Below are 27,321 nucleotides of genomic sequence, written 5' to 3' on the forward strand. Positions count from 1 at the left end.
CGGTTCTCCTCCCTGGCAGCACATTAGAATCACCTGGCGATACTTTTCAAACTCCTGAAGCCCAGACCCCACCATCAAAGAGCGGTTCCATCTGTCCAGGTGGGGCCTGGGAATCCCTGGATTTTAGGGCTCCCAAGGTGACTCTCGGGGACAGCAGGGAGAGAGCCCAGGGCACCTCTCTGCCTTGACTTCCAGCACTTGGTGCTGCCTGTGTCGCTTCAGTCCCATGATGCCTCCCTGCTGTGAGCTGCACTCCCAGGGCAGGGAGAGAGCCCAGTTAGTCTTGTGTCCTTTGCCCAGCCCAGCGCCTGACACCCAGGCCTCAGTCCATGTGTGTTCAGTTGTTAATAAGGGAACTAAAGTCAGAAAACATCCTGGTTTCCCCTCCTGTGATTTCTCTTTCAAAGCATGGATGCTGCATGTTCTCAAAAATAGGTCCTTGATTTTCTATTCCCAGTGGGTGGCGAGGAGCAGGGTCCTGACCCCCTGCAGGGGTTCAAGGTCACTGGTGAGTCTCAGTGGCTGGAAATGGAGCAGGGGACATGGGCAGAGTCTTTGTGGGGCTGCCTTTTCTCTCTTTTTTTTTTTTTGTGGTACGCGGGCCTCTCACTGTCGTGGCCTCTCCTGTTGCGGAGCACAGGCTCCGGACGCGCAGGCTCAGCGGCCATGGCTCATGGGCCCAGCCGCTCCGCGGCACGTGGGATCTTCCCGGACCGGGGCACAAACCCACGTCCCCTGCATCGGCAGGCGGACTCTCAACCACTGCACCGCCAGGGAAGCCCCTGCATTCTCTCTTATTTTCTCTCTCTCTCACACATATGATTATAAGTGTGAACAGAGGTGGTAAATCTATAGATACAGGGGTGGGAGGTTGTGATGTATAAGGGTTGAGGGAACAAATGTCAGGCTCTGGGTTCATACCTCATCTGTTCACAGGACCCTGGTCCTGCAGAAGAAGCTTGGATAATTGGAACCTGCAGATAACATGGGCCCTTCCCTTAGCCCGCAGTCCCGCTCTTACAGACATCTCTGCTGTGTGTTCTTCACCTTGGGGAAGTGAGGAAACGGGAAAGAAAGTCGGAGAAGTCTGTAAGCCTGCTCCGCACACTGGGAGCACCTCCCAGAGAGTGGAGAACGGAGTGTGGGCGCATTGATAGGCGTCCGGGTGAAAACTCCGTTTCATCTGGGGCTGAAATGCTGCACCTTGATTGCCTGCCAGTCACTCTGTCCATAGAGTGACCGCCCGGCCACCGGCCCGCATATCCTGCAGCCTCCTTGAAAACTGGGTGGCACTGATGCAGTGGGCAGCTGTGGGAAGCTCGGGTGTCCTCTGCCCTGAGGTTTGAGCCACATCAAAGTCACACCTGCGGTTGGGGCCAGAGAGCTTCCCCACAGGCTGTCCCCACCCAAATTGCTGGGCCGTGGCAGGCCACCCACTCCAGCTGGAGGGTCTCAACCCGTACCACGGCTCCTGAACCCAGGGCCCAGGGAGACCCCCGCCCAGTGGGTCTACATCCCACCTGCCGCTGCGATGGCCACGCCTCTCTCCCCCAGTCTCTAAACAGGCCCAGTTTGGCCCTTCTCCAAAACCCTGCAACCAGGTTGGCTACTCTCTGCTTTTTCTCTCGTTTGCTGGGTTTTCGAATGTGTGGTCCCTGCCTGGGGCCTCTGTGTAACCTCCCTGCCCAGTTCCCACCGTAGTTAGTCTCTTACACTCTGCCGCCGTCACTTTTCCCGAGTGGCTTTCTCTGCGGGCTTCTGGCGACTCAGTCAGTGGCCAGTTCTCAGTGCTCGGCCCCTAGGATCCTCCACATTTCTCACACTCTGCCCTTCCCTGGCTTCCATCCTGCCCGCCTCCCCCTCCTCCTCGTGCTCTGCTCTGCTCTCCCTCAACCCTGTCCCCTCCCATTCTGATCCCACCCCCGCATCAGGGCCAGGATGAGCCCGCCTGATGCATGCGGCCCTTTCTCCTGGGCCCTGAGCGGTGGAGGACCTCAAACAATCCTTTAACACAGGGGTCCCCAACCCCTGGGCCACGGACCAGTACCAGTCCGTGGCCTGTTAGGATCTGGGCCTCACAGCAGGAGGCGAGCGGTGGGCCATCGAGCAAAGCTTCATCTGCGGCTCCCCAGCGCTCGCATCACCGCCTGAAGCATCCCCCACCTCTGCCCCACGCCCCATCCGTGGAAAAATTGTCTTCCACGATACCGGTCCTCTGGTGCCCAAAAGGTTGGGGACCGCTGCTTTAACAGATACCTACTGTGTGCCTACAGGGGCAGAATGCTCTTCCAGTGCTTGGGAGGGGGAAGAACTGACAAGACCTGCCCCCATGGAGTTTATTTTCTAAGCAGGGGAGACAGAGGAAAAACAATGAACAGAGTAGATCTTATAATGTGTGAGAAGCTGATAAACATGTGGTAGGTTGTTGTTTTACTATTAGCAGGACAGCAATTTGAATATATCCCCAAACATAGAGAACAATACCCGAATTCCCACATATCCCTTACTTTGCTTCAACAGTCACCAATATTTTGCCTGTCTCGTTTCATCTATTCTCCCCCCAACTTTTGTTTATCCTGGCGTATTTTTAAATAAATCCCAGACATCATGCAATTTTATCTGTAGATACTTCAGTGTGCATCTCAACTGATTAAGATGTATTTACATTGTATATAAACACAGTGCTATTGTCAAGCCTAAGCAAACGAACGGTAATTCTTCTGGGACTGTTTAACTCTATTGTGTGGGGCAGTATTGCCTCACCAGGTGTTGGAAGCCCCTTGAGGGCGAGGATCATGATGATAAGAAAAAGCACCCAAAGCTTGGAAACAAGGCAAAAGGATGACCACATGTCCTGGTGACCTCCTACTGCAGCCTAACAGGTCCCCCCAAAGGTTATTTAACTCTCTAGGGGGGATGTACTTTTGCTTGACTTTCAATTTATTATTGATTAGGGGCCAGATTTTATGAGGTTAGATGTTAACATAGACTGATAACCCAGATCTTTAACCAGTAGAAGAGATGCAAATGATTTCTGTCCAGTAGAGCAGATAACTGCAAAAGTTATGGTTTCTTGCCCTGTAGGACATTAGCCAGTTTTGTTTCTACTTCACAAACTCATTTCTGCATGCCTCTCTTACTGATTATATAAACCCCTGTTCTTCAAAATCTTTTTGGAGCTAGGTTTACCATCCCTCATTAATGAATTAAGTTATGTAATGAGAGCATTTTGAAAACTACACTTTGACAGTAGCCTGTACATTTTCTTTATCTTTCCTTAGTTTAGTCCACTGCCTGGCACAGACTAGACATTTGTGAAATTAGATCGATACTTGACTTGGTGTCTTGTTATAAGGGGAAGAATCAAGGTTTTAAGTTGAGAAGTGCTTAGCAGATATCACGGAGCTCTGGCGTGAGGGTGAAGGTGCTCAAGGCTGGTGCCCCTGGAGAGTAAGGGGAGGGTCAGAGTCTGTGCATGTGGGACCATCCCCAGCGCACCTGTCTGCCCTCTGCTCCTGGGAGCAAAGCCCTGCTCCAGCCCTGACACTGAGTGGGAAGGAAGGAAGGGGCGAGAGCAAGACCTGTGTGTGTGTGTGTGTGTGTATGTGTGTGTGTGTGTGTGTGTGTGTGTGTGTGTGTGTGTGGTGGGGATGTATGTGCCCAAGAGGGTATGCTGGCTTGCCAACTTGCCCCCGTGCTCAGAAGGCAAGAGTAACATCATGGGAGTGTTCTTTTATGTCTAAAAATTACCACCCTCTGATTCCTCATGCTTTTCTGGGTGGGGAGTTCTCCTTTATATCTCATCCCAATTATTCTATAACAGTTTAGGCTTGGGATGCAAAGGGAGGAATACCTGAAAATGCAGCTGGGACTGTAGTGGCAGGGCTCGTGTGTGGGGAAAAGCAGCTCCCTTTTCATCTTCTGAGAGGCTGTGTTTCTGTCTGAGAACGGGGGTGGTGGTAGGGTTTTGTGCATGGAACAGAGCTGATGGGTGGGAGGGTAGGATTGTTCTGTGGGTTCCCAGGAGGGCTGCTCAGTGTGGAAGAAAAAGTCCTTGCTTCAATTAAAAATACTCAGTTGCCATCCTGGCTCTCTCAGCCTCCGACGTGCCTGTTCGTCCAGGAAACCAAAGCAACGAGGAGTTAGAGGAAGGCCTTGCCCTCCAAGGCCCTACTCCAAGCTTCCAAATCTCCCAGTCTCAGCGTTCAGTGTGGCACCAGCCAGGACAAGCAAGCACCTTAGAGGGTTGTTAACAAAAAGGGATTTTCGGTTCAGTTTAAAGGTTGGATGTGTTCAATATTTTATTTAATTTAGGCGCAGAAAAGTTTTAATAACATCCTTTTCTATTTGGAGCCAGAGTAACGTTTAAGAGTGACCCGTCTAATCAGGGGCGGAGGGGCATCGTTAGTCCCTGGAGACCGGAGGGTGGCAGGAGAGGGGGGCATTTCTTCTCTCCCTGACTTTCTTCATTTTCCCGTCCTCCTTTGTTTCCCCCTCCTCATTCAGTTTGTGTAGCAGCACCCCCTGCCATTCCTCAGGAGACATTTGCCAGCACCAGACACTGGGGACTCAAAGATGAATGGGACACTTTTCCCAGCTGGAGGTGCTCTGAGCCCAGTGGACCGTGAACTGTGGATCCATGAAGTGGATCCTTCACGAGTGAACAGTGCGTTCTGACTGACGGGGCACATTCACATTTTGTTGTATGTTCAAAGCCTCACAAGAACTGGGGAGACTGAGCCTAGACAAGCCTTTTCCATCCCAGAAGAGGGAGCTGAGGCTCAGAGAGGTTGCCCGCCATCTCCAAGGTCACACAGACGGTGCTGGGTGGAGCCAGGACCGGAAGAGCCCTTTTGGGAAATGGTCAAGCCCATCACCTCTGGCCACACAGGGGCTGGTAACTGAGGGTCACGGGAGTTGAGGAGGTGGAGACAGAGTGTCAAAGAAGCTAAGGCCAGCTTACAGGAGGTGGTGACCTCTGCGGGGCAGGGCAGGCTCCCAGGACCAAGGTCTCCCTGGCTGGAGTGTTTCAAGTCAGGACACTGCTCTCTCCCTTGTCCGGAAGAAGGTGAGGAGCGTCAATTCCACTGACCAAGGAGTCCTGAGTCTATTCTACCTCCCATCCTCCACCTTCAGCCAGTTGCAGTGAGACAGTCTGGGGCCAGACATAACATGAAGAACATCTAGGAGAGAGACAGGATGGAATGGGGAGTCAATCACAAAAAGAACGTGTGGGGCTTTCCTGGTGGCTCAGTGGTTGAGAGTCCGCCTGCCGATGCAGGGGACGCGGGTTCGTGCCCCGGTCCGGGAAGATCCCACGTGCCGCGGAGCGGCTGGGCCCGTGAGCCATGGCCGCTGAGCCTGCGTGTCTGGAGCCTGTGCTCCGCAATGGGAGAGGCCACAACGGTGAGAGGCCCGCGTACCGCAAAAAAAAAAAGAAAAAAAGAACGTGTGAAGTAGAAGCTGGCAGTGGTGTCGTTTAATAGGCGACAGAGAACGTCCTTCCTGGCTGGGGAGGGACTGTGTCTGTCAAGCCATTATTGCCCACCCCGCCCAGACCCTGATGCTGTCGTCTGGGGTAGGGGTAGAAGGCTGTGGGCAGGAAGAGGTTGAGTAGCGAGTAGTTGGGTCTGAGAGGCGGATTGGTTGTGGTCTTGCTGGGCGGCTCGTGACCTGTGCTTTGTTGCTGGGGAGGTGGCAGGCAGGATGGTGCTTGTCCCCGGCAAGGGTGAGCGCCCAGAGCTTCCGCTGGTTCTGGTGTTCCATGCTGGGCTTCCTGAAGGCAGGACCTCTGAAAGGTCCAAGAGGCCTGGCTCTCGCATCCGGAGGGCTTTTCTTGCGGGACATGGCTGGATTCTCAGAGAGGGAGTGAGAGGTTTGGTCTGACTGATCATCAGATGTTCTGTGGGAACGTTCTGGAAAGAATCTGGGCCACGCCTGTGAGATTCTGATTTGCTGGGTCTAGGTGGGGCTGGGAATCTGAATATTTGTTCTAGGAGAGCACCAGCCTAACAGAAATACCTGCTACAGTATTTGTGGCAATCAGCCACTCAGTCCCGAGATGAGGGGCAATCAATTTCCATCAGCGTGTAGGAGCCTGGGGGTGGGGGGGAGGCCAGCCGTGACACCTCGCTGCATGCGGTGTGTCATATTTGCAGTCTACACGGTCAATCTCTGCTCTTCAGAGAAGCTGGGATGGGTCATTCCAAATTTCAGAGTTTTCTAGCTAGTGTAAGATTTGTCCCTTTAAGCAACAACACTTAAAAATGGTCAGCCACTGGGTTTGCGATCCTCTATAAAACGTATTATGTGCGTCTCTGCCTTTTTAAACAGAGTCACGCAAGCACAAATGTAACCTTTTCTTGATGTCCCAGGGGTATGTTAGGAGCCTTAATTAATGTACTGGGCTATAGTTCAGTGGGGCTTATGGGACGATTTGCTTATACCAAATGGCCCCCTGAGGTTTTGTGTTTTTGTGCCCGCTTTTGAGTTTTTCCAGCTGTGCTTCTTGCTGACCGATATCCTGTTTTGCTAGACAAAATGTACCTGCCTAAAGCAAATTTCACTTTTAATTTGCATTCATTATATAGGCTTGGAAAAACGGAAAATGAAAACTAAAGTCCTTATAGCCAAGTAGGGCACCTTGTAGTTAATTCGTGGTTAACCCTCCCTGAGTAGCAGCAATGAAATTTGGGTTTGACCTCAGCCCAAAGAAGTGGCCTGATGGGTTTAAGGGGACGCTGTCTTCCCTTGTCAGTGGTTGAGTCATAAATGGAAACGACCAAATTTTGACTAATGGGAGTTGAAGAGAGGTTCTCAGCTGATTTCTGGGAAAGTTCTTCCTCTCTAGCAACAGAGCCCCACAAGAAGCCATTCTCCTCATGGGTGTAAATGAGAAGACACACAGCTGATTGCTCCGCAGCTGAATTATAACTTCCAGAACATTCTTACTGGGGATGGCAGAGGGATGTAGAATTACAGAGGCTGGCAGAGTGGAGAGATGGAAGGAACCATGAACTGGATGGTTTCTTTGAACCTCTGAACTTCCTCTCACGAATTATTATATTTTCTTGTGTTTAAGCCCCTTTGAATTGAGTTGGGCTCTGGGATACTTGGAACTACACGCAATACCAGGGGATAAATATCGAATATAGGGAACCGCAGTGAGTGGGTTCTGGGTGAAGCCTGAGGGTTTTGGTACTCGCACTCTGTTACCCTTTCGGTTTCTAAGAAGTTCGGTTGTGATTTTGACGTGGGGCCTTATTTCTTCCTGAGACTTTCCAGGTGGATGGTGACTGCTTCTCATTTACCTTTGTGTCCCCAGTACTTGTCACAGTGCCTCCCTGGACATTCAAAAAATGGTTAAAATGACTAAAGCTCAGCAGTCTGTGCGCGTCGGCAGGTGCTTTCTCCTTCCTGTTGGCAAGGATACGTGCCTATCGGGTTTCTTGGGCTGTTAAAGACTTACCACGCGCTCTCAACACGAGTCATTTTTTAGGGGTGCTTTCCCCCTGTTTACAAAACGTCACCTCATCCTAACCTCGGGAAATAAGTAGGGCCGGGATCATCATTATTTTACAGATAAGAAAGCCGAAGGTCAGTGAACTTACATGAAGCTGAAGTTTATAATTCTTAACGAATTCAATTCTGAGATGGCATCCGAAGCACTTTCTTTTGAAATAAGTGCTCGGAAAGGAACCTCTCTTATAAGACGTCTAAACGGGTGTTCTGATGGTCACTGAGAGCTGTAAGGAACGTAACGATCGGAGCCTGGGGGTCGGGTCTCGGGGTGGGACTGCCTTTACCTCCCACTGCTGCCCCAAGGTTTGTGATTTGCCATCAGGTTAAAGCTCTTCAGGATTCACAGCTCGAGCTTCCAGTGGAGGAGCAGCAGGAATTGGCCTCTGTCTGCCTGGACTTGCCAGTTCTGCAGCTAAAAATGGAGTGTGAAACTTGGGTGTTCCTTGCCTGGGACCTGCCTCACGATGGTTATCCACATACAGGCGTTTGGGAGGTCTGCTTCCGAGAGAATGCATTCCCCTCATAAATATTAAAAAAAACACGCATATCAAAAATGTGAAGGACTCCTTCAGTACACAAAGCGCTGGTTTCATAGAACAGTTAAGAAGTTAGCTCCACCAGATGCCCCCGTCTGTGATGCCCTCTGCCTGAACCCAGCGCAGAGCCCCAGAATGATGCTCTCTAATTGCCCTTCCCTTCTCACTCCCCATTGCCCCATGGACCTAACCCATTTTTGTGGTTTCGTTTTCTGCACTTGGATTTCTCCCACCGGCGCCTCGCTAACGACACCTGACACGCTGGGATGCACAGCCCGTTCCCTCTCCTCTGCCTTCTGTTACTGAGCTGGTCTCTCCTTCACTTCCAAACATCAATAGAAATTATTGTGTAGAACACTGACTTTGATGTTGTTTTGGAAATGACATTGTGTGTATATCTCGTTTCCTGGAGGGCAAGGAGTATGTTTTACATTGTTCTTGTACGATGCACAACACCTAGAATTTACCTCATGGGGTAGACTTTCAGACTTTTCAAAGGAGTGTGTTACCCAATAAATACCTGAGGAATGTCCTCACCTCTTAGCGTTCTGCTGTATGATTATCTGTGCTCACTCCTGCCTCTTAAGTACCTTTCCTGGCCACTCACCGTGAGGCTGAAAGCAGGGGTGTCAGGCCTGGACTCCTAAGTGGGTGAGTGGATGGGAACCTAACTTATATTGTGTGAACACATTCCTCAGTACATTACAAATACATGCTGGGTTTTTGGTCCTTGGGAATTTTGCAGGAGAGAGAGGTGGGAAAAGAAGAGTTGGCTGCAGTGGTATATTGAATACTATGAGAGAAAGGGTTGAAGGTTCCCCACACCGCCCTGACGCCACGTCTGATGAGGAGGTGGGGTGGGGGGGCCCTACGAAACGGGACAGAGGGCTCTCCCAGCCCATTCAGGACGGCTGCAGCTCTTTGTGAGTTTTCTGCTGTCACCATCCAGGGTTTAAAGAAATGGTGATGAGGAGGAGGGCAGATACTTTCTTGTTTCTTCTCCAAAGTCTGTGGCTTGGTTCTCAGACTCATTTCTTTTGTTTCTCCACGATACTCCTACTGCTACCCAGCCCTCTGCAGAAAAACCCACCCTCCGAAATTCTGAGAGCCATGGCCAGTCTTTGCCACCGTGCGAGAGAATGCAGACACATGAGGGCAGCTGAAGGCAGAGAGGTGAATCCCACACTCAGACTCACCTGGGCTTTCCCTTTCACGCCTTGGGTGTCTGAGTTTACGGCTTCTTCTCACTCCTTCCCTTCTTGCTTCAACATCACCCTTCCTCACCCCTCCTGCAGCAGCCCAGTTGCCTAAGCTTTGAGGGGGTCTTGGATACAAAAATCCACCCTGTTTCTCCCAGGCACTCCCTCCTGTGGTCCAGCCAGCTCCTTTCTCAGTGCAGTCCCTCGCAGAGCAAGCCTGTGAGATTCAGGGCATCTTCCCACGCCATCCTTGACTCCCACCCAGGTGGTGCTCCTGGGTCAGACCTACTGCCACACACACAGGTGACTTGGGAACCGTATTGTCATTTGGTGGCAGAGGCCAGGGATGCAGTGCACAGAGAAAGTGCATCCCTCAAAACATGCCATAAACCCCCCGTCGGGAAATCTTGTGCACCTCAGACCACACGGCGAGCTTCTGATCTTTTCCTGAGGCAGGAGGCAGCATGGGGGAGTTGGAGAAGGTCCAAGTCCCTGCTCTGCTACTTACTGGCCCTGGGACCAGTTTCCTAGCCTGTTTCCTCATTGTGGCATGCGGTAGTAACAGTGCCCCCACTTCACAGAGTTTAAAGAGCATTGGATTTGTTAACATACATGAGGACTCGGGACAGTGCCCGCTGCACACTGAGGGCTGTGGAGCCACTCGCCGTTCCTGCCTGGGCCTCAGGTTGAAACCGTCGTCCTGGAAAATACTTATCTCATGACCACTGGGCTGGCGGCCACGTGCCTGAGAACCTTGGCCCCAGGGTAGGCACTCAGGTTCCCCGGCCTGAGCCTCCCTGGGTGCCTGCGCTTCCTTCACGCTGCTCTCAGCCCAGCTCCTGCCCTTGCTCCGTCAGGACCTTCTGGAGGGCTGCTCCCCTGCTCCTTTTATCAGCAGTCTACTTCGACCACACTTTCTCCTTTCCTCTCCAAGTTTCCATAGTTGTATATGTTTGTTGTCGTTTCTTTTTTAGAAGCTCTTTTAGCCTGTGGTACTCAAAAGGCAGATTCTTGGGTCCCACTCCAGAGATTCTGGGCCAGGATGTCCAGGTGGGGGCCAAGAACCTGCATTAACCTGATGCTGCTGGTCTCCACAGAGCCAGCCTCTAGCTCTCCTGGTCCAGTTCATATGTCTGCTCCTCCCCAGGAAGGGGAGGGTCATTGCTGTCCTCACCCCCAGGAGGCACAGTGCCCATGTTACAGCTGATTATCATCTGGCTCAGGTACATATAGCATTATTTTTTTAAGTCTACTTGAAATTCCACATTTATATTTTCTTCCAACTGGGGTCATACCTCAATCTAGAATTGCTCCTTTGGGAGAAGGATAGATGATGAAAGGTGAAGGGTGACATTGCTTTCTTTTCAGAAAGAGCTGTAGTGGGAAGGAGGGTCTCTGGGCTGGAACTCAGTGACGTGGATTTCTAGCCTCAATTTCATTACTAGCTTGCTGTGTGACCTTGGTTGAGTCAGTTAACCTCTCTGGACCTCACTCTCCTTACTTCTAACATGAGAGGGTTAAACAGGTTGGACTTGCCAAAGTTCTCTTCCAGCCCAAAACATCTCTAAGACTGTGAACCTATTTAAATGTGCTGACAGCTTTAGAATGGCTAATTAATGAGTTTTCAGTGGGAACACAATTAAGTGATAATGAAGGCCTCGGGAGTAAATCTCTCCACTTCTTGTAGTGAGTTGAGCGGATGAGAGTTGGAGTGTGTTTTCACCTACTGGAGCCCCTGGGAAGAGGGAGCATACACCCACAGGCTCCTACCTGGGGACTCGAGGAGGCCAGGAGTCAAGAACAAAGCTACACATAGAGGAAGCTGGGCGGCACTGTCCTAAAACAAAATGAGTCACCTTACAGGGTAGGCTTGGTGCCCTGTGGATGGAGTGGAATATCGGCAGCTCTACAGACACGGGGAATCGTACTCCTGACTTAACATCCATTTCCAGAGCACGTTCACCTGCACGCTCTTGTTTAATCCTCTCATACCTGGTGAAATAGATAAGCCCGGAACTTTTCTCTCCCCCATTTAACAGATGAGAAATGGAGGCTCAGAGGAATGACTTGCTTGAGGTGAGGCCAAGGAACGATAGATCAGGACTCAGCCCCTGCCTTTTGATTCCAAAGCCCATGTCCTTTCCGTTTCCCCGGCTAGCCCCTCCTGCCTCGCAGGCCCCATCTGCTGGCTGCTCTGAGTGACCATGAGGTGAAACAGGACTGTCAGTTCAGAACACTCCAAGAGGGTTTGCAAAGCCACCGTGGCGCATGGCTTTGTGGGGCCCTGGGAGAGAGAGATCAGGCAGCTGTGCGGTCAGGGATCGAGGGCCCCAGGAGGGCTCCTGTGAGCAGCCTTCCTGACAGACCATGGCCCTGCTTCTGACAGCTGGGCACAGCCAAGCTTGTCACTGTGCCCAGCACGGCGGCGCCCAGACAGTGTGTGCTGACCGCTTAGGGTTGCATCTAAGGGGGGGATGCCCTAAAGCGGGAGTGTGAGGACGAGAAAGACTGATCCATAGAGCCTGGGGGAATCTCTGTCCCCAGGTGACAGTGAGACCCAGCAAGGAGAGAAACAGGGCCTCCCGGCCTGGGAGTGAAAGCCGGGAGCAGATGAACTTCTCAGAGACTCTGCCTGCTGGTAACTTTGGCTGCAGAGACACACGAGCTTGACCTTTCCTTCTAAGTGAAATAGGGCACAAGCCTTATTCAGAGATGCAGCATCTTTGCTGCGGAGGAAGGGAGGGAGTGCGCCAGCGAGCATTTTCCTGGGTTCTGCCCTAGAAATGCTCCAAGTAATCAAATCAGGATGACTTAAGAAATCCATTACCTCTCTTGGCCTCCCACAGCTGCCCCTGTGCCCCGATGGGGATAGGGGAGAGGCCTGGGGACCCAGCCAAATAATGTGGCCTCAGTCGCCTCACCTGTAAACAAGGTGATGGGGCAAGGTGGTCTTGAGGCCCCCTCTGCTCCGACCTCAGGTAGGTCTGGAGGAGATCTTTTTGGGGGGCAGAGGAGTGGTTGAGAAGAGATGCCAGAAAGAAAGGGGAGAAGAGAGGAGGGTAGAGATAGAGAAGAGAGAAAATTGAGAGAGCGGAAGAGAAGCGAGGAGAAGAGAGCCACGATAAAGTGAGAAACGGAGCTTGGAGGTCTAGTCTCCACCCACCGCCAGCAAGTCAGACCCTCTGAGCCTCGGCCTCCTCCCCTGAAAAAGGGAGCTGGGGACAGCCCCCCACCCCATGGTTGTGGAGGGTAAACAAGCGGGTTACAAGCCATAAAGGGCCACAGAGTAATGTGCTGAATTCATAAGAAAAGCATGGATAAGAAGCAGAGAAGGCAGCAGAGAAGCCTGGGGGTGGGGAGCCAGGGAGCTCCTTTTCTGAGCCTTCCCTCTCCTGGGGATGTGGGCAGAGGACAGAGGACAGTGTGGATAGAGGACAGTGGGTGGCAGTGGGAAATAAATGACTGAAGATGGACCAAAGAAGAAATAAAACCCTCCCACCGTGAGGCTGCTTGCATTCCCTCTGGGAGATGGGAGATAGAATCCGGGGGCTGCCCGTGACCGGCTGTGTCTGCATCTCTAGCTGAGGGGCCTTTGCCTTGGTGAGAACAGTGCATGGGGGCTGGTGCAGGCGGACTGTCCCTCTCCTTCCAGGAGGCTGGGGGCAGGGAGAAGGCAGTCTCGGACTTCAAGTTCTCACAGAGCTTCCCAATTTCTGTCAGACTTAAAACTCTTGAAGGGCTGAGGAGCTGGAGTGAGGCGGGGGGGCTGTGTGGGCAAAGCCCCTGGCAGAATCCTGGACAGGAGGAAAGGATTCAGAGGGAAAAAGAAAAATCTGGATGGAGAACATTCTAGAAAACCAAGCCAAGACGGGACCCTCAACCCACATGGGCCCAGCTCCACGTACGGCCCCTCCTTCTGCTGCTCGTGCCTGGATCTCCAGCTTGGCGTGAGGCAAGGCCAAGACGGAGGATGCACAGGGCCGGGGTCAGGGCAGCCGGCGCCCCTGGCAGGCTAGATTTATGGTTTGGCTGAGCTGGGGAGAGAGGGAGCCTGCAACGATCCACGTCATGAAAAGCAGCCCAGTGTTTCCTCGAAGAGCCACAGTGCCAAAGGCAGGGGTATCCATCTGGCCTTGCTGTGTGGTACATTTGTCACCCTGGAGCCTGGGCCCCGGCTGGCCTCCCTTCTGCCATCTGTAGCCGCAGCCTCTGCTGCAGGGCCTGCAGACCCAACAGGTGCTCTGAGTGAGGGGAAGTAGCTTGCTCCCTCCCCTGGGACCCTCTTGTGCTCTGCCCTCCAGCTGGTGCCCATCCAAGCTGGTGTCTATTTAACTTCCCCTGAGGATAAAAAGCCTTGACGTTAGGGAGGTGAAAGGCCCTCAGAGACAGCTAGTACTATAGTTTCATGCTGTGCTCTGGGGAGCACTTCCCAGCTCCCATGAGAGCTGCTGAGAGAGGCTGAGCTCCAGGGTCCAGTTCCCTGCCCACCAGTGCACTTCTGCTTCTATCCGATCTAGTTGTAGACGTTCTGGAGAGATTTCATTTGAAAAATGTGTTCTGCTGCTGCTGAAAAAAAAAGTTTGAAGACCACAAATATGCTCTTCCTCAAAGAGGAAGACCCAGAGGCCCAGCAGCCCAGCCAGTTGTTGGCAGAATGGGGATTAGAACGCAAGCCTCCTTGCGCCCGCAGCCAGGATCTCTCCATGGTACTGGGCTGCCTCTTTTGAGGTTCTGGCCTGAGCATTCATGACCATCACGTCTTCTCTACCCCGCCAGTGCTCCCCCTTCCCCCTTGCTGTCCAGCAGAGCCAGGCCTACCTCTTAAGCTTGGGTGCCACGCTCTCTTAGCTTTTCCTCTGCCAGAGGGGGCTTCAGGATGTAAACTGTGTGCAGCCCAGGCAAGCCCATTTCAGGGCAAACTGTGATTAAGCCTCTCCTGCCCCAGGGCTGACTCCAGGCCCAGATCCTTGGGCTGTGCCCTCTACCGCATCCCCCCATCATCTCCATGGGCATTGGTGATTGTGTAGGATTTTCTGGTGGAGTGTGGCCATGACCTTACTTCCCTCTTGGTCTCTGGAGAAACTCGGCTCTCTTCTCTTTAGGCCTCAGTTTGGCTCCTGAATGTTGGTACTGATCCAGCCACTCTGCAGTGGTGCCTGAATTCCATTTCAGACTGACATTCTGGGGTTCTGAGCTCCGTCCACCCCCGAGGCTCTGTGCCCTGTTCTCCCCTATGATTCCTGCAGCCCCTGCTGGGGTCCTGTTCTCCAGCCTGGCTCTCCCTGTTTTGTGTTCTGCTTTCTCTGCTCATTCCTCATTTGACCCCCACAGCCATCCTATGAAGTAGACACTAATATTCCCAGTTTTCATTTGAGGACACAATCTCAGAGGTTTAGCAGTTTGCTCGAGATCACACAATTAATGCGTTTTAAAGTCTTGGTTCTGCCTACACCCTGAGCCTGGGTGTTACCCACAACACTGAGCTGCCCAGGTGGTCACCTTGTGTGGTCAAGCTGATGACTTTTTGGTCTGGGGTGGCGGAGCCTGGTGGTGACCTTTCTCCAAAACACTCATCCCTCTACCAGATCCTTCACCCTGGTTCCTGTCTTCCTCTTTCTCCTCCCATAGCTAGGACTTCCAGGAAGGTGGCTCAGAGGGGAGCAGGTAGGGGAGGCTTCTGGGCTGTCCACCTTCTGGAGAATGTGCCTTGGGACAGCATGGCAGGGAGGACAGTGACCCAAATGGGGACAGGAAAGGACCTGGACTGGAAAAAGGAGGGATCGTGCCGCCGACTCTTGTGAAATGCTGCTGCTTCCAAAGTTGTTACCCGACAGTGTTCGGCAGAGGAAGCCGACTGCTGACAGCAGCAGCTGTGGAGGCGGCAGGAGCGCGGGGTGGCATTATCACCCTCAGGGTGGGAGGAAGGGATGGTGCCTCCCGCCTGTTCTGGAATCTGAGTCTCTCACCACCCATCCCCCCACCCCTTCTGTCTCAAAACCCAGGAGGAGAGAGAGGGACAGACACCCTGGGAAGATGCACATACCCACCTCCTGCACACACACACACACACACACACACACACACAGTCTCTCTCTCTCTCTCTCTCTCTCTCTCTCTCCAGACCTCTCATGCTCCTCTCTCACTCACATGCATGCACGCACACACAGCCTCGCACACTCTGACACACACACAATCCTCTTCCATTCCCCCTCTTGCTCACCCCCACACACAAACTCTGGAAGGTCTCTCTGTCTCTCTAAGCCAGGCTTCAGCATTACACCACTGCTCTCTGGTCCAGCCAAAGTTGGAGTATTTCTGGAATGGGCAATCCATTCCATGAGGATATAGCATCCTAAAGCATCCTCAGGTGCCTTTGAGGAAACTGGGGAGAGGAAGCCAGCCTTCAGTGGGGTGACCAGGGCTTGGCCGGAGGACAGCCTGGGCGCTGCTGATTGGTGTGTCACAGCTGGGGCTACGAGCTGTTTCCAGTGCTTTTGTCTGGTGCTGGGAGTGAGGCTTGGCAGTGCGAGAGACGGTCAGAGCCGTTCGGGTGGGCAGCTGCGCCGTGTCCTGCTTTCCCTGCAGCCGGATCAAGCCGCGGCCGCCACCGGGCAGGACAGAGATGTTTTCTTGCTGACCTGAACGCAGCAGCCTGGGTTGATTTTACAGGGAAGTGCTTTCTCTCTGAACGCAGTAACAGCAGTCCTGGTCCCCTGGACTGAGAAACACTAGTGGGGACTCATCAGCCCAAGGAAGCCCCCAGCCCCTTTCTGAGACCTGGGAGCCGGGTGTGCCTGTGGCCTTAGTCCTGATCCCAGGCAGGGGCTGGGTCCTCAGGCTGGCGCTGGGGGTGAGGTGTGGGAGAGCCCGCTGCTCCCCTGGGCTCTGCCGGACTGCTGGGCTGCCGGTGCTGGCTTCCCCAGGATTGCTTCTCCTGCCACTGTCTGATTTCCCCATACCACGTCTGGGGCTCCGGGAGCCTGCGGCGGAGCTGCTAGTGGTGAGTACTTGGACAGACGTCCCTTTGCATGTTCACTGGCCGTGCCCACGTGAGCCAGAGTGGACCAGCTCTTTGGCATTATTTTCAGAGACTAGACATTAATTTGCCCCACCCCATGCCGGCTGCGTGGGGTCGAAGATCTTGGGAGCAGGGCCAGCCTGGAGGAGGAGGTGGGGCATCAGGGAACTGAGACTGCAGGTGTTTTTCTCAGGAGTGAGGGCACCCTGGAAGGAGCAAATTCTCTCATGGCTCCCCTCTCCTGGTTGGGAGACGTGCCTTAGAGCATGTGGAGGGATGGCGGCCCCAACATGCCCGCTACTCACAGGTGTTTCCGGCTTTCAGGCCAACCTGCACTCTTGCTGCCAAAGCCCTACTGGTTCTCTTTCCCTGCCATATGGCTCGTCACCTCCTCCCACTCTGACATCACCATCCTGGAGCCACTGAAAAGGGCCCTTCAGTCCTTCTACTTGGACCCATGGGCTGCTGGGCTCCTGAGGGCCAGGTTACTGCCAGCACTGCCAGGAAAGGGCACTGGAACAGTGGCAGGTCCCCACCTCGAATGTGCAAAATGAAACACGATGAGGCTGGGGAGACGCAGTCCGTGGGACGCAGGGACACTCTCATAGCTTTGTCCCCTGTGTCCCCGTCTAAGCCGTCCTCCTCAGCAGTTAGGGCTATGTTTTCAGTTTGGGCTCCTGTGGAAGTAAGAAGGGCTGTGAGGCTACTGCACGCCGGGTCGAAGTCATGCTTCCTGTATTCCCGTCGGGGCCCTTAACTCTCCCTTTGACTCACAGGGATGCCCATCTTTGTAGCATCCCAAACGTGTCTGTGATCATGTTTTCTGCTCCCTTGTGATTGTACAGTCTTTGCTTATATCTCCATGAGTTTCATACAATGAGTATGTTTGAACATGATGACTTCTGAGTTCTCTTTGGGGAATATCTCCAACTTTCCAGAGGTTCGTGTAGGGGACAACTGTGCACCCCACTTTTCCAATATATCCTGATCCTTTGGAGCTTGCCAAAGTCCAAGGCAGGAATGGAGGACCGTGATTTTGACTCGTTTGAGATTCTGATCTTATTATTCTGAAATCATGGCGTGGGGGGCTGGGGAGCAGCAGGGTTTAGGGCAGGGTTTCTCCACAGCAGTACCACTGACATTTGGTGCTGGATAATTATTGGGGGGGCTGTCCTGTACCTTGTAGGATGCTTACCAGGATCCCTGGCCTCTACCTACCAGTAGCACCTTCATTTGTGAAAACCAAAAATATCTTTAGGGCTTCCCTGGTGGCGCAGTGGTTGAGAGTCCGCCTGCCGATGCAGGGGACACGGGTTCGTGTCCCGGTCCGGGAAGATCCCACATGCCGCGGAGCGGCTGGGCCCGTGAGCCATGGCCGCTGAGCCTGCGCGTCCGGAGCCTGTGCTCCGCCACGGGAGAGGCCACGACAGTGAGAGGCCTGCGTACTGCAAAAAACAAACAAAATCTTTAGATGGGGGCAAAATTACCTCGGTTGAGAATGTTAGTTCCCATTAATGCTGCTGCTGCTGCCGTCTCTCCTTTGGCCTCATGGGACTGGATCTCAGCATGGCCAACTGAAGTGCACCCATCCTCGGCCTGGGAGTGCAGACACCTGAGCTCTGGGTTCTGTGCTGTCACTCATGTTCCCATCCAATTTAGGCTGAGGATCAGGTCTAGTCCTCTCCAGCCTCCACCAGCTTCCAGATCTTCCCGGTTCACGTGTGGTGGTGAAGCTCACGGGTGCTGGATTAGGCCTCCACCTGTGGGGGATGAGGTCTGGGAAGGAACATCCCACCGCAGGGCGCTGCTCTTCCCTCCTGACGTTTGCCCCGAAGGCCAGGGCGGGTTCAGCACCCGAGGTGTGTGTGATGCACGTGCATTTACTTGCAGCTCCCTGGATCCCACACCAAGTGAATGAGATGAGCCCGGCCTTGGGGAGCATGCAGAGTGAGACAGACATCCTGCTATGCGCCAGTAAAGAAATAAGCCAATCAGGAGGCTTCTGTACCTTGCTTGGATTAAGTCTCATCCTTTTAGGCAAAAATATTGGGCTGGCCAAAACGTTCGTTCGGTTTTAAGTAAAAATAAATGATATTTTTTCATTTTCACCAAGAATTTTATTGAACAATGTACTCACTAACCAAATGAACTTTTGGGCCAATGCAACAAGGAAGAGCAAACAAGAGGAGAAGCAACCTCTTGTCACCAATCCAGGAGAGCTTCACGGAGAGATGTTTCAGGACCTGATATGTGTAGATGGGAGCCAGAGTGAGGAGACAGAGAAAGACTCTCGGATCCCTTTGTCTGACAGTGAGTCTGGGGGGCAGGTGAAGAAGTTGGCTAAGGAGTGCCCTTCCTTTCTCCTTGAGTAGGCAGGGCCATGCCTCCCCTCTACTCGGCAGAAACTTGTCTTCAGAGCTAGAAGTCAGGCTCCGCTGCCCCCCCAGCACAGAGGAGGGACTTACAGGAAGCCTCATGTTGCAGAGGAATTATGGGCAAATTCTGATTTGTGGAAGAGAGCGGAGAGGTGCTTCAGGTGGCACAAAGCAGCAGATCATCGCCTAATCAGCCTGCTGGGCTTTGAAATGCCTTCTGGGATCCATCTGCAGCAATTTTTATCTCCTAATGATGCTTGATGCCGGCGAGTCAATTTACAATCCCAAATGAACGGCCTGTAAAGAGCAGGGATGGGGAGGTGGCTGCACAGTGCTTCCAGGACCTAGTGCTTCCAGGCCCCCTTCCTGGGGCCCCAAGGAAGCCCCAGCATATTGTCTTTAGGCCCTGAGTCTCCATGGTCTCATCTAACTACATAGAATCTGCTTCCCCCAGCAAATCTTTGGGAGCCTTTGACCTTCCCCACTTTTCCTGGTTCCGTCTCCCTCAAGGAGCCAGTTTTCTCTGAAAAACTGGAAGGGCATTCGAGAAGGGGAGAGAAATCTCATGATCCGGGCAGCTTTGGGGCAATAAACAGCTCTGTGATCTGCAGCTTTTGAACCTAGAGTGTTGTGATAATGCTCTGAGGTTTGCAGTTTCATGGTCCCTGGACAGAGCTGGGTCCCCATCTACTATATGTCTATTCTGTTCTGGGCTGGCTGGTCATATAGAAGCACAGGGCCCACAGAGCCAGGCCTGGGTTTATATAAATTCCGGGACTGACATGAGACTCACCTAGCGTGGAACAGGGACAGAGAGGTCACTCAGTGGGCCGGAAGCCCTCGTGTGTTCCCACAAAGGGTGCAAATCTGTGTATGTGAGACCAGGCACAGACCAGGAAGCCCGTGAGGGGCCTTGTTGGGCCAGTTGAAGGTCAGCTTACAGGGAGAAGCCAAGTGCAGCTCTGCACCAGGGGCCTTTCTCCCCACCACCTGAACCTGGGCAGCATCAGGCAGCAACGCCAACTCACAGCTCTCTCTGGCCCGCCAGCAGCCTGTGTGGCTGCCGGGAAACGGGGGGCTCTGAGCCTGGGAACCGGATGGGTGGGCAAGAGAACTTCTGATAGGGCTGGGTGTCCCCAGCCCAGGCCCCCAAGTAGGGGTATTGAGTTTGTCAGAACATGTGCTGGTCAGAAAAGATTTTTTGCCTAGTGGGGCAAGGAGAGAGAGGTGGAGAGGGCATTTGGAGAAGGGGACCCCTGCCCATACTGTGCCAATTAGTAACAGGCCATTCCCAGCCTGGGAGACTCATGCTGAAAGTGTAAGCAGATGTTGCTCCCGGCGAGGAGTATACTGAAGGCAGAGCCCACTTTTGCAGGAGCAGGAGGGCTGCATTCAGTTCTTTATGCAACTTTTACCGAGTTCTTGCGAGCCCTGTGCTAGCTGACACCACCTCCGACTTCGAGGAGCTCCAGTCTAGGGGAGGCTGATTGAGACGCGGTGGCCCTCATACAGCTGTGGGAGCCCAGTCCAGGTCCACATTAATTGGCTTTCTGGCTGTTCTCCCAGCAGAGCTTTCCAGGCTTCACCCCAAAGCTTTCAGGAGATGACTGAGATGTGGGGGGTCAAGTCACAGCTGGAAGCAGCAGGGCTGCTCCCAGACTGCCAGGTCCTGGAGGATCTCACTAATCTCTGTCCCCCAGGGCTGGCAGGAGGCTCCCCAGTGCCCCGAGTCTCCGCTCTGGGTTGTTTCCACAGTCCATTTGCTCCCTACCTCTCCTCCTCCTCTGCAGTCTGCCTGTCCTTCTGTGGGACTGATCACTTCCTCCCAGTTGCCGATTTGGACGCTCCAGTGGGACCCAGGTGGCTGGTGTTTCTGTAGACCCTACCTGGACAGATGGGGGATGGAGAGAGGTGTGTTTGATTTATATGCGATCTGAAGGACGACTGTACTTGGCTCTACGATTAAAGCCCCGATGCCTGTTCCACCTGTATAAAAGGAGGGGGTGTTCTAGAACAGGGGAAGCACAGTGTGGTCCTCGGACCAGCAGCAGTAGCATCACCTGAGAACCTGTTAGAAATGCAGGTCCTCAGACCTCCCCCCAGACCACAAAATCAAAAACTCCGGGGTTGGGGCCTGGCAACCTGTGTTTACCATATCATCTGGGTGATGCCGTTGCAGCTCAGGTTTGAGGACCACAGCTCTAGAATATCTCAGGGAGGCCCCCTTCCAACTGCAGCTTTATGGCTGATCTCATCCTTACCTACCTTGCACTAACTAGTGACTTGCAAAGATGTAGTAGCCACATTCTGGAGCACAGCCGAGTTATCTTGAAGGCATCATCTCAAAATTACAAAAACAATACAAAATAAAAACAAATGCACTATGTATACCTGGCTTTTTCCAGAAAGGGACTCAAGGTGGCTTCCACCCCAGTCCCCGTAGGGAGGAGCCCGCAGAGGTGGGCCGGCAATCTACTGACCTGTACAGGGTATCACCGCGGACCTGAGAACGAGCCGCCTCACAGAATGCCTGCTCTGAGCCTCCCCACGTGCTCCCTCAGCAGCGTACACGGGCCTGCCTTTTCAGAGCCTCTGGAGAGAGCACTGCCCAGAGACTTTAACAACGCCTCTCCCCCCAGAGGAGCAGAATGCCCTAACATCTCGCTCCCGCTGCTGGCATTTAGCCCATCGCTGAGTTAATTCAAGCAATACTAATAACTGGTTTGCCAGTGAGAAGACCTCTTGCAGACCCCTAAATCCTGCTCGCTGGGGTGCTGATAACAGACTAAGAATCCTGTCTGGCCACCTGCAGTCATTCACAAAACAGCATGGCAAAGGCCCAGTGCTGGATTGGATTGTGTGATGACACCAAAAGAAACGGAACCTTTGTCCCTGCCCTCCGTGAACCAGCGGTCCAGAGCGGGTACAGTGCCACGATCCTCAGTGCTTAATAAGGGCGTTCTCCCTTATTAAGAAAGCTTTATTAAGCAACGAGGACCTCCCTTCCTCCTTTCTCCTGCTTTTCTCCCCTCTAGACCTTTCCCTTCACCCAAACCCTCTCTCCTTCCTTGGTGCAGATGGTTGCATCAGTTTCCTGGAGGTCCTCAAATCTCCGCTCCAGCTCCATCAGGTCAGGTTCAGCATCCCGCTTTCCACTGGTTCTGTGAGTGGCCCGGCCCCAGCTGAGACCTTTCCCGGCCTTTCTCTGGTCTCCAAGGAGCCTGCAAGAAATGCAGCCTGAGAAAACAGCCTGCCTTCCCTTCCCCCACTGCTCTGTTCTCCTTGCCCACTCCCCCCAACTCCCCAAGGCTCTCCCAAGCCTGCTTGCTCCGTGCCCTCCCAAACTCATGTTTTATGCAGGAACATCCCCATTCTCATGGAAAACACAGCAAAGTTTGGGAAAGAATTTCAAATCTCTTTTGAAGAGGGTGGAGTAAATGCAGGGTTATGAGGTTAACCTCAGCTGAGAGGTTTTTTCTTGGTTGAGTGGATGCCCCTTCGTGTGTGTGTGTGTGTGTGTGTGTGTGTGTGTGTGTGTGCGTGTGCGTGTGTGTGTGTGTGTGTGTGTGTGTGTGTGTGTGTGTTCCTTGTTTCCCTTCTACCCACCATTTGCACTGCAGGATGGAGGGGGAGGGCCAACACACACAGACGCACAGCTGGACCCATACATGCACATGTGTTTGAAGCCTGCCCCATCCTACCCCTCCTGCCTTCTGCAGAGCACCAGGAGTGTCTTATCTTGGATTTAAACATTCTCAGAAATTTAGAGGTATGGGGAAAAGAGATTGATTTTTCAAATACTAGAAAGAAAATGAACGTAGGTATAACACTTTTTTCTTTTTGGTGATTTTCACAAGACCTGATGTCCCTTTGTTTCGAAACATCAAAATAGTTGTGAGTAATTGATTTAAAAAAAATGAAATTAGCTTGTTGAGTATATCAAATTGTATGTTACAGTGTATTCTGCTAATAATTCCAAGTTTCCCCTTATAAGAGCGCCTGCTCTTTCAGAAGTCTAGCGTCTCTTCTCTTCAGACAGTTTTTAAGAAGTAGGCAGAACCTTGACAGAAGAATCCGTCTACAATACACTTAGAGTAAGACAAAGGACAGTATTATGTTTTCTGGACTTGGTGTTGGCGAGAAACAGAAAAGCACTTATTTTCAGAAAAGGAATCGTGGAAAGAAAGGAGAGGGAAATCTTTAAATCTCATTGAACACAATTTGCTCTGAAGAACTTTATCTAATCAGCCCCATTCTCTGAGCCATCACCTTGAGTCATTTTTGATTCTTCTAACACTTCATTTTTATCATCTTTCCAGAGACCTAAAAACTGAAGATTTGCCTAGATTGAGACAAGCTTCTCTCCTTTTTCACATGTTAATTTGTCTCTTGATTTGCACCCTGTTTTCCCAAATATGGTCTGTTTCTTTCATATGCAGGAGGAGACTTAGGGAACAGATTGGAGCCATACAATGGCATGGCCATCATGGTGGGGGGGATTTGCTTGGGAGACCCCCCCCAGCATCCTCTAGACCCAAACCCCAAAGATGCCTGCTGTCTGCAGCATTGAGCCTCTGGGCCATGTTTTGTGTGTGTTTTAGTAGCTCTGTTAAACGCTGTGACGCTCTCACCCCTCCACACATCTGCCTCCGAATCCTGGACCCAATACTTTAACAACTTGAGTTGCTGAGGACAAAATTTTTCCCATACTTGACTGAAGTAATTTATTTTACTTTCCTCTGCACTTATAAGTGGAAATGTACTTGGATTCCTAGGAACGATTGATTTTTCTGTAGGTCATTTAGAAAGGAATGTCAAACAAGATGCATCAGTATATGCAGACAAAAAGATTGATGTCACTTTAACATAAAATCTTATTGCATAATTTTTAGAAACGGTTTGGGAACGTACAAACACCCCATCCTAAACACGTTATTCATTCTGAAAAAGTTTCAGAATATAGAGATATATTTGAAATAATATATTTCAAAGAAGTCCTTGGGACCAAACAGAGGAGAAAATTATTCTTTTCCCTTATATGTGTTTTTAGGGCCTTCACGTTTTCAGTCTTGTCCCTGGGGAATCTTCTGTACTGAACAAATCTAGAATAAAATCTATCTTCTCTTTTCTCCTATGTAGCTTCCCTTGTCATTATTCTCAAAGAAAAACATTGATGATGTGCCCAGAATTCCACCATGGCTTTTGGTTGGATCAGGGGAGCCCAAGAGCGTCAGAGAGAGAGAGAGAACAAAGCGATACAGACGTGGGTCCAAACTGAAGACTACAGATGGACATAAAGAGACATGGGCAGATTGGCAGTCCCCAACTGATAAGTGACAAAGAAAGAGGACTTTAATGGCAAACCCAGACACCCTCCTAATGATGAATCCGTCCCCTGGCCATAATGGGAGTTGTCAGGGGATGTCCAAGCACTTTGTCCGGCATCTCACTAACTGTGGGTGTGGGGCGGTTGGGAAGCAGACCCAAGGGGAGGGCCCACTCTGAGGCTTTGGGCCCATCTCTGCAGCTTTCGATACCTGGGGGTGGCCCTGTGTTGAAAGAACCTATGGGGGCCCCATGAGGAGGCAGCCAATGAGAAGAGGGGGGGAAGTTATTGGAGATTTATGGGCAACCCCTCTATAGCAAAACACTGTAGGATGGTAAGGGTGGCTTCTATCAGCCTTGCCAGCTGTTAATTTATATCCCCCTTCACAGCAGGACCAGTTATGAGGCTGATGAATGAATGTCTCACTAAAGGCCAAACCAGAGGGTGACCCGCCCTTGTCTCTCTCTCCTCCTTCCTCTGTTCCCTTCATACGCTATGTTCCCTACCACCCCTGTCTCCCCTTCACAGCAGTGGTAATGGAGGGCATCACAGAAGCTAACATTTATTGAGCAGTTACTTGGTGCCGGGCTGAGATGATCTGACCCTGGCCAACCAGGTCCTGCCAGATTCTTAGGTTCTTTTTGGTAAACGTCAGTACCTGCAACCATCAGGGGTAGGTAAGGGCTATGGGCCTCCTCCCACCTGACTACAGGTTACCATGAAAGGCAGTCTCAGGCCAAATTCTCTCTCTGTATAGACTTTATTAGTAAGCCAGCAGAAAACAGTTGTGCAGCCTATTCCGGAAGCTCAAGGCAGTCCCAGCCCTCTGCCCTTTTAAGTGGCCCAGCAGCACCTGGCCTGAAAGGTTCCCTTGAGACAAATGTCACAGGATTTGACTAACCATCTGGTACAGGCATCCTGAACCTTGAAGGAGATGTTGAAGGAGGTGGGGTTGTTCACCCCAAAGAAGGGCTCAGGGGAGGGGACCCTGAATGATGTCACAGCTGACAGGTTTTGACACTCTGATGATGTAGTTTTTCCTTCTAATTTTAATTGAGATATTATAAAACGAATATAGAAAACCACAAAATAGCTGTTTTAGTCATGGGTTATATTAAGGTTCGTGCCTTATACCACCACCCAGGTCGGGAAAGAGGACTTTGGCAGCTGCTCTAGAAGCTTCTTTGTGTGCTAATCTCAATCCCCCCCGAAAGGTAGCTTGACTTCCTGTGCACCTTTATGGTGTGCATTTGTTTCCATGATTGATTGATTTTATAACTTTATTTATTTTTTGGCCGTGTTGGTTCTTCGTTGCTGCGCGCGGGCTTTCTCTAGTTGCGCGGAGTGGGGGCCACTCTTCGTTGCGGTGCGTAGGCTTCTCATTGTGGTGGCTTCTCTTGTTGCAGAGCACGGGCTCTAGGCATGCGGGCTTCAGTAGTTGTGGCACACGGGCTCAGTAGTTGTGGCTTGCGGGCTCTAGAGCGCAGGCTCAGTAGTTGTGGCGCACGGGCTTTGTTGCTCCGCAGCCTGTGGGATCTTCCCGGACCACGGCTCGAACCCGTGTCCCCTGCATTGGCAGGTGGATTCTTAACCACTGCGCCACCAGGGAAGTCCCTCCATGGTGATTTATTATACAAAAGAGGTGGGGCCTCAGCTTTCTGAACCCAGAACAAACTATGATTCATGGAACCTGCAGCAGAAGAGATTTAAGTCAGGCTGCAGAAAGCATTTCTAGGATTCTCTACTTAGACGCAGTTCTGATTGGAGGCAGGGAAATGAAGATGACCCCAGTCCTAGCGCTGCCTTCAAAGAATTAGGCTGGCGGGATGCCCCTGGCCTTCTCTGATCAGCAGGAGATTGAGGGGCCTCTGTGGTTGGGGGGATGGAGACAGGTGACCCCTCATCCTACAGCGCCCTGACTGGCCAGCCTTGGAGGTCACCCAGTGTCGGGGACCCCTCCTTCTGCCATCAGAGGCACACTCTTCTTCCTGAAGCCTCTAATCCTGCCTGAGCCGGTCAGAGAGAGTGACTCTCGAAAGAAAGAATGACCAGCTGGGGGACAGGCCTGGGCTGTGAGCCCACCCCATTCCCGGGTGACCAGGGCAGCCGAACAAACACACTCTGGCCCCGGGCCCAAGGGACACCAGGCAAGGTGCCTGGAGGAAATGGGGCAGTGGAATAAGAGGAAAGTGAATGGTGTCCCTGCTTTCCCTCCATTCAGTGTGTGGTTTCCATGGGGCCCCCAGTGTGTTTACAGGCAGCAGACCTGCATGGGGGGAGCCCCTGGGGACCTGGGCTACAAGGCTGCAGGGACGAGAAAGGGAAGACTGAGGGGGGGTGCAGGGAGGGTTGGGGCACTTGAAAAACCAAATAAAAAGTTGGCTGTCGAATACTTTTTGCCGACCATAGTCAATTCTTAATTATCCCCGTAATGGGAAGGAGCAGTGGCAGGAATGATTCAAAGCCACAAATAATCCCGAACCATTTAAGCTACATGATTTTTTAAAAGCGAGAGACGGAGATTTCCCTTCCTAATGATGTCTGGCTCAGGCTGATGTTAAAAGAGGGAAGTATTAACAGTGAGCTCCCCAGGGATCAAAGCTAGAACTGGTCTTATTTAACATGTTTATAAATTATTTAGAGTCACAGTTCCTGATTTTGTGAATCGGTGCCGGGAGGGTGCTATAAGTCCCTCCAGGAGCCAGAGGAAACACTTTTCTGGGAGTTATATACTCATTGGAGGGAATTCCCAAAGTGTGAAATGAGGAGGAGCTTGGAGGTGTCAGGCTAACCAGGCCAGACTCATGGGAGAGGCACAGGTCAAGAGAGACCCCTGGCCCCCACAAGCCTGTGGCTAAAGGGAGTACGAGTCTCTGTAGAGCCATGAATGGCTCCCAGCTTCTCCCTGAATTAAATGCATTCAAGGCCTTCCATAGCATGGTCCCAACCACCTCTCCCATCACTCCAGCCCTGCTCCTGACATGAGGAACAACAGCCTGCAGGGCCTGGTGACTTGCCAGTCACATGGCTAAATGCAAAGCACTTGGCATCGTACCCAGAATCCTGACTCAGAGTCCCTCCATCCCTGCATGTCACACTGCATCTTGGCTGACTTGCAAAGTCACACCTCTCTTTCCTGCGTCTTCTGTATCTACTGTCATAATTCTGTTGAGACCAAGTGCCACCTCCTCTGAGGAGCCTTCCCTGCTCCAGAAGTGCTCTCTGTCTCTGCTCAGAAACCCAGTGGCCGATGTCAGGCTCTGCCTGTGTGACAGCCTTGGAGTTCTTGTCTTCGTTCCCCAGAACTGCTTGCTTGGCCACCTCTCCTCCAAGCAGACCCCCAGCA

This window comes from Grampus griseus (genome assembly GCF_964374135.1).
Source record: "Grampus griseus genome assembly, chromosome: 5".
Classification (NCBI taxonomy): Eukaryota; Metazoa; Chordata; class Mammalia; order Artiodactyla; family Delphinidae; genus Grampus; species Grampus griseus.